Genomic DNA, 15,216 nt, shown 5'->3' on the forward strand with positions numbered 1-15,216 from the left:
TTTAAGAATAGAAATACACAATGACAAATTTATTAATAAGTGTAGGCTATATTAGCACAGTGCACCATACATGTTCACAGAAGTCTACACAATGACAGACTAAACTAATTGCTAACTGAAAAAGAGTCTCCCGAGTGGCAAGTAAAGAAGGCGATTTTTTAAGGTTTTCTTACTAGTAAACCATTCCGTTTATCAAATTGTTGGGCCACAACTGTCACTTGTTGAGGACATCCTTAAAGGGACATGAAACACAAAAATTATTTTGGGGTTTAGATAGAGCATATAATTTTAAACAACTTTTCAATTTACTTCTATTATCTGATTTGTTTTGATCTTTTAGTATCATTTGTTGAAAAGCATGCCTAGGTGGGCACAGGAGCAGCTATGCACTACCGGTGTCTAGCTGCTTACTTGTGGCTACAAACATATGCCGCCTCCTCATTGGTTCACCGATGTGTTGAGCTAGCACCGAGTAGGGCATTGCTGCTCCCTTCACCAAAGGAATACCGGAAAAATGAAGCAAATTAGATCTTAGAAGTAAATTGAAGTTTTTTAATATTGTATGCTTTATCTGAATCATGAGAGAGAATAAAATGGTGTTTAGTGCCCCTTATAATAACTGCCCTTAAGAAGATCCTGATCTGTCATATATAATTTTATCATTTATTTTATTATATTATTGAATCTTCCTAGTGATCAGACATTGTTTCACAGTATTTTGTTAACCTCTGCGGATGGGTGTATTTAAAAGGCTGCCTGATACACTTGCCCAACATGTGCATTAAAGCATTTCCTTTGGCATAATCATTACAACACACTGCTATAGCATACACATCATTGAGTTTAAAGGTATTGTAGTAAAACATTTCAGTTATAAGTTACATTAACTCTAAACGTGTCAGCCTTTTCAGTATCTTAGTATTTAATTAAAATAACAGCAACTTAACTTTTATTTATTAAATTACGCTTCTTTCCTTATTACTTAAAGGGACATGAAACCCAATATATTTCTTTCTTTATTCAGATAGCGAATACAGCTTTCCCATTTACTTCTATTATCTAACTAGTTTCATTCTCTTGGTTTTCTTTGTTAAAAAGTAGCAATGACTGGGAGCTTGGTAAGCCAAGGACATGAGGGAAACCTAGCTCCTGAGGCTACCTAGGTATCATTTTCATCAAAGCATACCAAGAGAAAAAAACAAATAAGCGAATAGAAGTTAATTGGATAGTTGTTTGGAATCACATGCTCTATCTGAATTATGAAAGAAAAAAATTGTGTTTCATATCCATTTATTAATGTTTTTTTGTAAAGAAAAAAGGCACTTCAGAGGGAAATTAATTTTTGTAGCTTATATTCTTTTTTGGGTTAAATTGCTGATTTATTTTTTCTAGGAAAGCAGCCTATATCAAAACTAATTAGTACTCTTATTCCCAGGCGTCATTTTAGACTTAAAAGATAAATATTTAGATATAGTAAAATTAAAAATATTATCCTGCCATTTTAATCAGGACTAATTCAGGGTAGTTTAGTTTAAATATATATATATATATTTCTACTATTTTGTAGCTTTTAAGCAGTGAAAATATTTCATACATAAATTTATAATCAATATCAAATTTTCTGATAAAGTAGTAATCATAGATAAAATAGAACTATGATTAATATGATACAATAGCTAAATTATATATTAAATCCTATGGATTTTATGTGTTTATATATTATATATATTATATAAAAATAAAGCATGTGCATTTATTTGGAATTTGGCATTCATTTTGCAAACACGTGCCTAATATGGCAGCAGCTTCGGCCATTATCTGTGCTGCATATATTAGTGTTAAAGTGCAGCACACCGATATCTGGATTTGCACAATTTTTGGTGTGGTGCTCTTTAAAACCAATATATCCGGTGCAGAAAATCACTGAATGCTGCTGGCATTTGAGTAACAAATCCTAGATTCCGAATAAATGCATATGTATATATGTGTATATATATATATATATATAATGTGTGTGTGTGTGTGTATATATATATATATATATATAATGTGTGTGTGTGTGTGTATATATATATATATATATATATATATATGATTAGGTTATATACCTAGAAAGATTATTAGAATTTTAACTTACTTTCAACACGCAAGTTGTATTCTTGTGTTCAGTTTCCAATTCATGTTGAATTTGCAGTACGTTGTTCTCTGTGAGGCATTGGTTGGGAAGGATCATTTATTTTAAGTGCTATTTCTTGTTTAATTCTTTGTTTTTAAATTGTCACATTTTCATTTTAGGTATAATTCTAAAGCAGGTATAACTTGTGAATGCCTTTTGGTTGTGTAAATGGCTATTGACTTTTTCAGTACCACACATATCTAACATAGTAATGCTGTCATACTGTGTTTTCATATTTTATACCATTTTGTTTTGGAAAAAAATATTTAATAATTCTTTTTAATTTTGCTTGTAGGATATTTCACAAGAAGAGACTAAACACTTGTTTTATTCCTTTATGCATTTCAGCACTTTAACAACTTCTTTTCAGGAGCAAGAACTTCTGTTTTTGAATGAACCAACACTACTCGGACAGTATAATTAATGTTGCCATAACCTCCTTTTTTTTCTTTCATCTAGATACCAGTTTTCATGGGGCTTCTTGCAGGCGAAGAGGTTTCTACTGACTAATAAAACTAAAGATCATTTAACTAACAAATATTTTATTATTTTCTTTTAGGTGCAGGACTTATTGCAGTTTCTTTTTCCTTCTTTAGGAGATCGTCTCACTACTAAATATATTGTAATTTATTAAAGCTATCATATTTTTTTTCCCTAATGATTGAAGCTTACCAGTGGGGATCTTTATACTAATTTTGCAGCTAAAGGATAAAGAATGTGATCCTTCCTAACCTATTATGCGTGTATATATTAACACCAGTTACAAGATAAATGGTACAAGTTTATTTGTTTTCATTCTCAAGCGACTTCTGTACAATGATTTTGAGTTTTATTGTGGGTTTACATCACATGAAGACTTAATGGGGTGTTATTTCATCTCTTACAGAGCATAGTATGCTCTCAGCTTTATTTGCAGTTACAGACATCTCAGTATGCTTTGTACATTTATAACAAGAAAAAAAACACTCTTCAAAAGTATTCTACTTCGCAATAAAGTTATATTTGATCTGTGAAAGATGTATCATTGTCTAATTTATAGGAAAAAAATGTGCTGTACACATTTCCATGTAAGTTTTGTAAACTTATTTATATTTATTTATGAAGAATAAAATACCTCTATTTTCTTACCTTCTTGGTGTTTTCATTTATTACATTGCTGGCTACTTTTTGTTAAATTGTGTGTTTCTGTGTAAGTAGATTTGCACTTTCCCTGGCTCTGGTTTAAGACATTCCATTCCTCATGTATGAGTTGTTGTTGTTCTTTACAATTTAGCAGGTAAGTTATTAAATAATCATGAAGGACTGCAGGGGAAAACAACAAAAGTTCCTTGTATTATTATAGAACCACAAGTAACAATGAGAGCACTGACTGGAAAGTATTATATACTAACCAAAAACTATTAGGGGACCTTTATTTAGCTAAAAGTATAAACTTGCAATATATCAGTCTTATTATACAGAAACATAATATCTGATTTAGATGGATTACAAATATTTTTTTACAAAAAAACTATCTTAATTTCCATCATTACCAAACCAGACCTTAAAGGGACACTAAAGTCAAAATTAAACTCTCATGAACTAGAGTATGTAGTTTTAAGAGACTTTCCAATTTATTTCTATTAGCAAATTTTGCTGTCTCTTTATATGCACACTTTCTAAGGCACCAGCTCCTACTTAGAATGTGCACAAGTTCACAGGGTATACGTATACTAGTCTGTGATTGGTTGATGGCTGTCACATGATACAGAGGGCCAGAAAATTAGGAAAAAAATCAATTTGCCCGAAAAAAAATCTGCTTATTTGAAATTCAGAGTGTTATTGCATTGTCTTTTCATTAGGCACTTGCCAAATATGCAATTCTACTGTATTTAGTGGTCCTTTAACTTTTTATTAGGGATTTGCATTCAGCAGTTTGTTAGCTTAGTTGGACATGCACACTGCAGACCTCTCAAGGCTAGCCCTGCTGCATATATCTCCCTACTTGGCTTTAACAGGTAAAAACTGCAAAGCAATGCAGGTTATACTAACATATTGACCAGTTTAAAAATATTTAGACTGATACTTTATTCTGTAGCAAGACTACAGAAATGTCTTGTAATTACAAGGTGTTTACATGAGTTAGATGAAGAATACAATTTTAAAAGTTTCCAATTTGCTTCATTCTTATGTTATTCTTTGTTGCAGAGATATCCAGAAAGGTAGTATGCAAATGTCTGGAGCACTACTGTATAAATTGCTGCCAACTACTGCGGTCATAGGGTGCTGTAGGGATGTGCATGCTCCTGAGTTTACATTCCTGCTTATAAACAGGATAACAAGAAAACAAAGAAAATTTGATAATACACTGGAAAGTTGTTTAAAATTGTATGTTCTATCTGAACCATGAAAGAAACATACTGGGTGTTATGTCTCTTTAACTCTAGCTGACAACACCTTTTCAGCATTTGCTTTGTGTGTGTTTCTGTCCGCACATTGACGTTTACAAACTGAAACTTGCATACTTTGTACAATGTGGGGGTAACACTTAATACAATGTTTTCCCCTGTACATAGCGAAGCAAATAGCATGTGTATTTTATTTATTTTTTGTTATATTAGTTTCCAAGTTTACCAATTGCATATTTATTTTTCAAAATAAGTTTTATCCTTAATACAATTTTATTAAAGCTATAGGTCTCTGAAAAATATATAAACTTTACATGTACTAACAACATCCAAGAGACAAAAAGCATAACAACCAAACAAAGATTATTTTCAATGTATTAGACGCACAAATTGCTTCCTAGATCAGGTCATATTACACACACCTGTAAGTATACTTTATCTGAAAGAACAGGATAGGGAATTTAAATCATTATGAATATAGATAGACAGTGCATTCATTTGTAGATATTTCACATTAACAGTAACGTAAAAGTTATTTAGTAATTAAATTGAGAAAATCCGCATTCAGGGCAGTTGTGCAAAACTGAAGGTGAGCTAGATTTATACAAAAAAAGGAGAGCTACACATTTTATTCAGATTACAATAGATCAACACCCTGGTGATCAATGTCCTGTAAGCTTGCAAAAAATGTTTGGTTATTAAAGGGACATGAAATAATTTTAAACAACATTCCAGTGTACTTCTCTATCTAATTTGCGTCATTCTTTAAGTATCCTTTGTTGAAGAAGCAGCAATGCACTACTTGAAGCTAACTGAACACATCAGTGAGCCAATAAATTGAGCATATATGTGCAGCCTCCAATCAGCAGCTCCTGATCCTACCTAGGTATACATTCAACAAAGGATACCAAGAGAACAGTGCAGATTAGATAATATAAGTAAATAGTAAAACTGTTTAAAATCACATGTTCTAGCTGAGTCATAAAAGAAAAAAATGGGTGTTATTTTAATTTAAAAGTGTCATTTTTTGTTAATTTTATTGTAAAAAAAAAAAAAGTATTTTCTGACCATATAATCCACTTCTTAACACATCACTTTCCCCTAAACAATAGGATAAAGTTTTGTAGGTAAGCATGCTTACCACTGCAGACATTCAACTCTTACCAACAGGGCCGACATCCTGGAGCCCATCTATAAACGTAACACCCAACTTAGTATTGCTAGGGGTTTATGGACTGTATGCATTATATACAAATCCATGCTTCTGAAAAAACAAAATTAATGCTTACCTGATAAATTTCTTTCTCTTGCGATGTATCGAGTCCACGGATTCATCCAATACTTGTGGGATATTCTCCTTCCCAACAGGAAGTGGCAAAGAGAGCACCCACAGCAGAGCTGTCTATATAGCTCCTCCCCTAACTCCACCCCCCAGTCATTCGACCGAAGGCTAGGAAGAGAAAGGAGAAACTATAGGGTGCAGAGGTGACTGAAGTTTTATAATAAAATATACTACCTGTCTTAAATAGACAGGGCGGGCCGTGGACTCGATACATCGCAAGAGAAAGAAATTTATTAGGTAAGCATAAATTTTGTTTTCTCTTGCAAGATGTGTCGAGTCCACGGATTCATCCAATACTTGTGGGATACCAATACCAAAGCTTTAGGACACGGATGAGGGGAGGGACAAGACAGGTACCTAAACGGAAGGCACCACTGCTTGTAGAACCTTTCTCCCAAAAAAGAAGCAAAAGTATCAAATTGTAAAATTTGGAAAAAGTATGAAGCGAAGACCAAGTCCCCCGCCTTACAAATCTGTTCAACAGAAGCCTCATTTTTAAAAGCCCATGTGGAAGCCACCGCTCTAGTAGAGTGAGCAGTTATCCTTTCAGGAGGCTGCTGTCCAGCAGTCTCATAAGCCAAACGGATGAGGCTTTTCAGCCAAAAAGAAAGAGAGGTTGCCGTAGCCTTTTGACCTCTCCACTTTCCAGAATAGACAACAAACAATGAAGATGTTTGACGGAAATCTTTAGTTGCTTGTAAGTAGAACTTTAAAGTACGAACCACATCTAGGTTGTGCAACAGACGTTCCTTCTTGGAAGAAGGATTAGGACACAGAGAAGGAACAACAATTTCCTGATTGATATTCCTATTAGAAACAACATTAGGAAGGAATCCAGGTTTGGTACGCAAAACCACCTTATCAGCATGGAAAACAAGATAAGGTGAGTCACACTGTAAAGCAGATAATTCAGAGACTCTTCGAGCCGAAGAGATAGCTACTAAAAACAGAACTTTCCAAGATAGAAACTTAATATCTATGGAATGCATATGTTCAAATGGAACCCCTTGAAGAACTTTAAGAACTAAATTTAAACTCCATGGCAGAGCAACAGGTTTAAACACAGGCTTGATTCTAACTAAAGCCTGACAAAACGCCTGAACGTCTGGAACATCCGCCAGACGCTTGTGTAAAAGGATAGACAAAGCAGACATTTGTCCCTTTAAGGAACTAGCTGATAATCCCTTCTCCAATCCTTCTTGGAGAAAAGATAATCCTAGGAACCCTGATCTTACTCCATGAGTAACCCTTGGAATCACACCAGTAAAGATATTTACGCCATATCTTATGATAGATTTTCCTGGTGACAGGCTTTCGAGCCTGAATCAAGATATCAATGACCGATTCAGAGAAACCACGCTTTGCTAAGATCAAGCGTTCAATCTCCAAGCAGTCAGACGCAGAGAAAGTAGGTTTGTATGCTTGAATGGATGAACCTTGAATCAGAAGGTCCTGCCTCAGCGGCAGAGTCCATGGTTGGACGGATGACATGTCCACCAGATCTGCATACCAAGTCCTGCTTGGCCACGCAGATGCTATCAAAATCACTGAAGCTCTCTCCTGCTTGATTCTGGCAATCAGACGAGGAAGGAGAGGGAATGGTGGAAACACATAGGCCAGGTTGAAGGACCAGGGCACTGCTAGAACATCTATCAGTACTGCCTGGGGATCCCTTGACCTGGGCCCGTAACAAGGAAGCTTGGCGTTCTGACGAGACGCCATCAGATCCAATTCTGGTGTGCCCCATAGCTGAATCAGTTCGGCAAATACCTCCGGATAGAGCTCCCACTCCCCCGGATGAAAAGTCTGACGACTTAGGAAATCCGCCTCCCAGTTCTCTACCCCTGGGATATGGATTGCTGAAAGATGGCAAGAGTGAGTCTCTGCCCATCAGATTATTTTGGAAACCTCTATCATCGCTAGAGAACTCCGTGTTCCCCCTTGATGATTGATATAAGCTACAGTCGTGGTGATGTCCGACTGAAATCTGATGAATTTGGCCGCAGCCAGTTGAGGCCACGCCTGAAGCGCATTGAATATCGCTCTCAGAATGTTTATCGGGAGGAGAGTCTCCTCCTGAGACCATAACCCCTGTGCTTTCAGGGAGTTCCAGACTGCACCCCGGCCCAGTAGGCTACCATCTGTCGTAACTATGACCCACTCTGGTCTGCGAAAACACATTCCCTGAGACAGGTGAACCTGTGACAACCACCAGAGAAGAGAATCTTTGGTCTCCTGATCCAGATCTATCTGAGGAGATAAATCTGCATAGTCCCCATTCCACTGTTCAAGAATGCATAGTTGCAGTGGTCTGAGGTGTAGGCGAGCAAACGGAACTATGTCCATTGCCGCTACCATTAGTCCGATTACCTCCATACACTGAGCCACTGACGGCCGAGGAATGGAATGAAGAGCTTGGCAGGTGTTTACAAGTTTTGATTTACTGACCTCCATCAGAAATATTTTCATTTCTACAGAGTCTATCAGAGTTCCTAGGAAGGAAACTCTTGTGAGGGGGGAGAGAGAACTCTTTTATGTTCACCTTCCACCCATGAGATCTCAGAAAAGCCAATACGATGTCCGTGTGAGACTTGGCTAGTTGGAAAGTTGACGCTTGAATTAAGATGTCGTCTAGATAAGGCGCCACTGCTATGCCCCGCGGTCTTAGAACCGCCAGAAGGGACCCTAGCACTTTTGTGAAAATTCTGGGAGCCGTGGCCATCCCGAAGGGTAGGGCCACAAACTGGTAATGTCTGTCCAGAAAGGCGAACCTGAGAAATTGGTGATGATCTCTGTGAATAGGGATGTGCAGATACGCATCCTTTAGGTCCACGGTGGTCATATATTGGCCCTCCTGGATCAGTGGCAGAATAGTCCGAATAGTCTCCATCTTGAAAGATGGGACTCTAAGGAATTTGTTTAGGATCTTGAGATCCAAGATTGGTCTGAAAGTTCCTTCTTTTTTGGAAACAACAAACAGGTTGGAGTAAAACCCTTGCCCCTGTTCCGCTTTTGGAACTGGGTGAATCACTCCCATGGTATGTAGGTCTTCTACACAGCGTAAGAACGCCTCTCATTTTGTCTGGTTTGCAGACAATTGAGAAAGGGGAAATCTCCCCCTTGGGGGGGGAATCTTTGAAATCCAGAAGATATCCCTGGGAAACATTTTATAAAGCCCAGGAATCCTGAATATCTCTTGCCCAAGCCTGAGTGAAGAGAGAGAGTCTGCCCCCTACTAGATCCAGTCCCGGATCGGGGGCTACCCCTTCATGCTGTCTTGGAGGCAGCTGCAGGCTTCTTGGCCTGTTTACCCTTGTTCCAAGCCTGGTTAGGTCTCCAGACTGACTTGGATTGAGCAAAATTCCCCTCTTGCTTTGCACCAGGGGAAGCTCAAGCGGGACCACCCTTGAAGTTTCAAAAGGAACGAAAATTATTTTATTTGGTTCTCATCTTCTTTGTTTTATTCTGAGGGAGGGCATGGCCTTTCCCTCCAGTGATGTCTGAAATAATCTCCTTCAGTTCAGGCCCGAATAGGGTCTTTCCTTTGAAAGGGATTGTCAAAAGCTTTGATTTTGATGACACATCAGCTGACCAGGACTTAAGCCATAACGCTCTACGCGCTAAAATGGCAAAACCTGAATTTTTTTGCCGCTAATTTAGCCAGTTGAAAAGCTGCATCTGTAATGAAAGAATTAGCCAGCTTAAGAGCCTTAATTCTATCCAGAATATCATCTAATGTGGTCTCCCCCTGAAGAGCCTCTTCCTGAGCCTCGAACCAAAAAGCAGCTGCAGTAGTTACAGGAACAATGCACACAATAGGTTGGAGAAGAAAACCTTGATGAACAAAAATTTTCTTTAGGAGACCCTCTAATTTTTTATCCATAGGATCTTTGAAAGCACAACTGTCTTCAATAGGTATAGTTGTACGCTTAGCCAGTGTAGAAATAGCTCCCTCCACCTTAGGGACCGTCTGCCACGAGTCCCGCATGGTGTCAGATATGGGAATCATTTTCTTAAAAGTAGGAGGGGGAGCGAACGGAATACCTGGTCTATCCCACTCCTTAGAAACAATGTCCGCAATCCTCTTAGGGACCGGAAAAACATCAGTGTAAACAGGAACCTCTAAGTATTTGTCCATTTTACACAATTTCTCTGGAACCACAATAAGGTCACAATCATCCAGAGTCGCTAATACTTCCCTGAGCAACAAGCGGAGGTGTTCTAGCTTAAATTTAAAGGCCGTCATATCAGAGTCTGTCTGAGGGAGCGTCTTTCCTGAATCAGAAATCTCTCCCTCAGACAGCAAATCCCGTACCCCTACTTCAGAACATTGTGAGGGTATATCTGATAAGGCTACTAAAGCATCAGAAAGCTCAGCATTTGTTCTTAACCCAGAGCTATCACGCTTCCCTTGTAACCCAGGCAGTTTAGATAAAACCTCTGTGAGGGTAGAATTCATAACTGCGGCCATGTCTTGTAAGGTAAATAAAGTAGACACACTAGAGGTACTTGGCGTTACTTGTGCGGGCGTTACTGGTTGTGACACTTGGGGAGAACTAGATGGCATAACCTCATTTCTTTCTGTCTGAGAATCCTCTAGCGCTACATTTTTAAGTGCTACAATATGCTCTTTAAAATTTATAGACATATCAGTACAAGTGGGACACATTCTAAGAGGGGGTTCCACAATGGCTTCTAAACATATTGAACAAGGAGTTTCCTTGATATCAGACATGTTTAACAGGCTAGTAATGAGACAAGCAAGTTTGGAAAATGCTTTTTTCAATGTAAAAACAACAATTTAAAAAAACTGCACTGTGCCTTTAAGAGAAAAAAAGGTGCACACGTTCTGCAAAACTGCTTAAAAATGCAGTAAACTTTTCGAATTATTTACAGCATATACAGTAAGCCTAGTAAGGTTGCCCCACCAGTAAAGGAAGAAAATAACCCCTTAATAACGAAACCGGATTGACAAGTGTCAAAAACTGGAAAATACACAGTCAGCACCTTGCCACAGCTCTGCTGTGGCTCCTACCTGCCCTTAGGGGTTGAATCTGAGGGAACAAGGCTTCGTTTTGCCCCCAAAATTGAGTCAGGACCCTCCTGTGTTGCAGCTTGCTGTCCAGTAATGAAAAACAACTGCGCATCTAAGGCGCGAAATTAGGCCCCACCCACCTCACTCGATGTCTGTGGGGCCTTAAAGTAACACATTAATCTGTTTAAAACAGCCATGTGGGTTATAAAACCTAACAATAAGCCAAATGAACCCTCTAAATAAAAGTCCCAAAAACGTTTTTCCATATCTCTCAATAAAAACATTTGCTCTATTAAAAATATAAGTGTCAACCAGAAAGTAACTTAGCCCTCATGCAAGCTTGTAATACTACAATAAGTCTCTGATTACAGCTTACCCTTCCCCTCATGGGGATACTGTCAGCCTTTTCTTGAAATATCACAGTTTTTCTTGAAAAAATTGACTGAACATACCTCAGTGCAGCATAGCATGCATACCGTTCCTCAACTGAAGTTTCCTGTACTCCTCAGCCTCTGTGGGAACAGCAGTGGATCTTAGTTACAAATGCTAAGATCATCATCCTCCAGGCAGAAATCTTCATCTCTTTTCTGCTTGAGAGTAAATTTAAAATAACTCTTGCTTGAAGAAAATAAAAACTAACCCTTTTACCCTTCCTATTGCTTAGAGCCGACAAAGAGAATAACTGGGGGGTGGAGTTAGGGGATGAGCTATATAGACAGCTCTGCTGTGGGTGCTCTCTTTGCCACTTCCTGTTGGGAAGGAGAATATGCCACAAGTATTGGATGAATCCGTGGACTCGATACATCTTGCAAGAGAAATTAATTGGGGACAAAAAATTTTTTACAAATTGTTTCCAGACTCTGAAAGTCAAATTTTGAACTACTTCAGATTATAGCAACTGCTGTGTTAAAATTTAAATATTAAAATCATCTACTAGGAAGAAATCACAGGTACCCACAGGCTGGTGGACAAGAGTTGAGAAGAACAGGGCCGCCATCAGGGGGTGACAGGGGTGACTCCTGTCAGGGGCCCAATGGGCCAGGGGGGGGCCATGAGGCAAGAACTAAAAAAAAAATGTTTTTTTTTAATTTTGTGCTAATTGAGCATGGAAAATGTTATTATAAGGAGTAAAGTATTAGCACTTGAGAGGATTTCTGAGTGTGCACTAAACCACTATGCACAGTGTGAGACAGACTTGGCACTTTGTGCAGTGTGTGCCTGAGTCAGATGGCAGATCACTTTCATTAGCAGAGGAGGTAGGACTTACTTAGCAAATGTTTTTTATTTCTTTGTGCAATTTCAGATTGTAACTTCAGTGTGGTAGTAGTTGTATGGTGGGCCCAGGGGTCCATAAAACACATTTTATTTAGCAGCAGGGTATTTATGATTATTTGACAATGCTGTAGAAATTCAATATTTAAAACCATGCAGAATGTTTCCTCCTCAATACACAAATAGTAGGTGCCCTTTTGGCAGATATGCATTTATATATATATATATATATATATATATATATATATATTACATTCCAGTTTACTGCCCCTATATGCAAGGACATTCCAGATGCAAGGAGGCATTTTATCTAAGATTTTTACATCTACATAAAATGTTATACTCTCAGAGTAAGATTGCTCAGTGTTTGAAATGAGACAGGTTAACTTAAAACTGTTCAGTTTACACTACAGCTGACTACATTTTGAAATACATACCAACAAGCCTAAATCCTGCATTTAACCAGATCTAATGGTATGAGTACCACAGCTTACGGTTTCACCAAGACCATATAGAATACAGCATTTTCAAATTCCATAAGTACAGCTGACAGATGGGAACATTTGTACACTATATTTGAAGTGGCGCTCTTGGTTGGGGAAAAAACAAACAAACATATGTCAACCTTTTAAAAGTACTTTTCTTCATCTAGCCATCTACCCAGATCATTAATGTACAATTTTGAATTCACACAATTATTTTTGTTTACACATTTACAAATATGATTATTTAAAAAGTGATCTCTTGATTTCTGCAATTTTGTTTTCATGCATGTCACACACTGTTGATTTAGGGGATGCAAGGTGCATAAATGTTTCCTCCTGTGAGTGTTTCTGTGGATGTCTGTGTGGATGTCTTTGTGCTTTGGTTTGTGTCTCTATGAGTGTGTATGTATATTTTTTTCTGTGGGTCTCTCTGTGAGGGTGGGTGTGTATGTCTGTGCATTTTCTGTGGATGTCTGTGAGGGTGTGTGCATATGTCTTTGAGCTTTTTCTATGGGTTTCTCTGAGAGGGTGTGTTTATGTTTGCCTTTGTGTATTTTCTCTGGATACCTCTGTGAGGGTGGGTGTGTATGTCTGTGTTTTCTGTGGATGTCTCTGTGAGGGTGTGTGTATGTGTTTTCTGATGATGTCTCTGTGAGGGTGTGTGTTTTCTGTGGGTGTCTCTGTGAGGGTGTGTGTATGTCTTTGTGTGTTTTCTGTGGATTTCTCAGTGAGGGTGTGTGTGTATGTATGTCTTTCTGTGTTGTATGTGGTTGTCTCTCTGTGTGTATGTCTTTGTGTGTTTTCTGAGGCTGTCTCTGTCGGTGTTTCCTTGAGTGTATGCGCAAGTTTGAGTTTGTGTGTGTGTGTCCATTGTATGTTCCTTTTTAGGACATTTTGACCTTACTACTGATTATTCACATCTTTCTACAGACTTTGAGACTAATTAAACTTTTACGGAAGTCACCAATCCACCATTTAACCTTTTAAATTATTGTTTAGGCAGTTCAGGGCCCTTCCTTTCAGTCACTGCATGCTGTTGTCATCATTTAGTTGGCATCTTCCTTTACAAAAAGATAATCAGAACTCCATATTTTGTTTTCTAAATCTCCTTTTTTTACAAAACTGTAGTCTACCTCATTACTTGTCAGGTCAATGTAATCAAGTGCTGAGTGTCTGTTTCGGTGTCTGTGTCTGAGTGTGTTTGTGTGTTTCTTTGCATGTCTGCTAGAGTGTCTATATGTGAATCCTTATGTGTGAGTCTGTGTGTGTTTCAGTGTATGAGTGTGTATGTGTGTTTGTATGTTACTACCTTTACAACATATCTAAATTTAAATAGACACTTAAGAATAAAGTGCAAATACGTTTTAGTCACTTGGGGGGGGCCCAAAATTTCTAGTGGCGGCCCTGGAGAAGAACATTTCAAAAGCCTTAAAGGACCTCTCAACAATTCCATCCTCAGGTATAAGCGCTATCCCAACCCCCCTTCTCTTTCTTCTATATTACATTTAGGTGTCAGTGTTTAGAGGTTACACCACCTTCGGGATTAGCAAGGAGTCTGAGTGTAGAATCTTTGTATCACTTCCCCCTTTCTTCTAGTATTGAAACAACCTCGCATACAAAGATCCACTCACAACCTATCAAATTTGATTCAAACACTTTGTATATTATATATTATATATATAGAAAAAGTATAAAAATTCCCTATATATATCATGGATATTTTTAGTCACAGAGACCTAATACTCCAGAATATAGACACAAGCACAAATAATGGAATACACAATACAATGGAGACTACAAATATAGAAAATATATATTCAGACCTAGAAAACATAATGTCTAAAGAAATAAAACACACACTAGAAATAAAATATATACAGAACTACATAAATTTAAGAATGGTACCGAGAGGTCTCAGACTTAAAAAAGACTGCACATTTACACTACCTGACACACTATCCAAAGAATGGTTTGAAGTACTAGAGACAGCCTCAATGAATCTAATGAACATTATAGTTAAAGCAAGGAAACTGCAGTTAGATGTAACTAAAGAAGAGATAGAAATAATCAAAGACAAACTATCCAATATAGAAATAAAGGAAGACGACAAAAATATACAAAATGATATTATAAAAAGAATATCAGAACTAAAGGAAAATATAGTAACACAAAAAAATTCCAAATTTAATAGAGATTCAACAGACTACAAAAAAGATGATGAGGATACCACACAAACAAATAACCCAGTTTGGGAAGAACAAGAGAACATTTGTGACACAGACACCAATGGTGACACAAAAATAGAAAACACAAGGAAAGAACCCATACACATATTCAGTAAAAAGAAAACTACTAACAATAATAATAAAAATATACCTAAAAACTCACATAGGACATATAACACAATACAACAACATGATGGGAGAGGATGGAGAAACAACTATACAAATAGAAATTGGAGAGATGAGCAGTACACACCAGACAAACCACACAGAAACAACACCTGGTTTAACAAAGAA

Source organism: Bombina bombina, chromosome 5, assembly GCF_027579735.1.
Source record: "Bombina bombina isolate aBomBom1 chromosome 5, aBomBom1.pri, whole genome shotgun sequence".
NCBI lineage: Eukaryota > Metazoa > Chordata > Amphibia > Anura > Bombinatoridae > Bombina > Bombina bombina.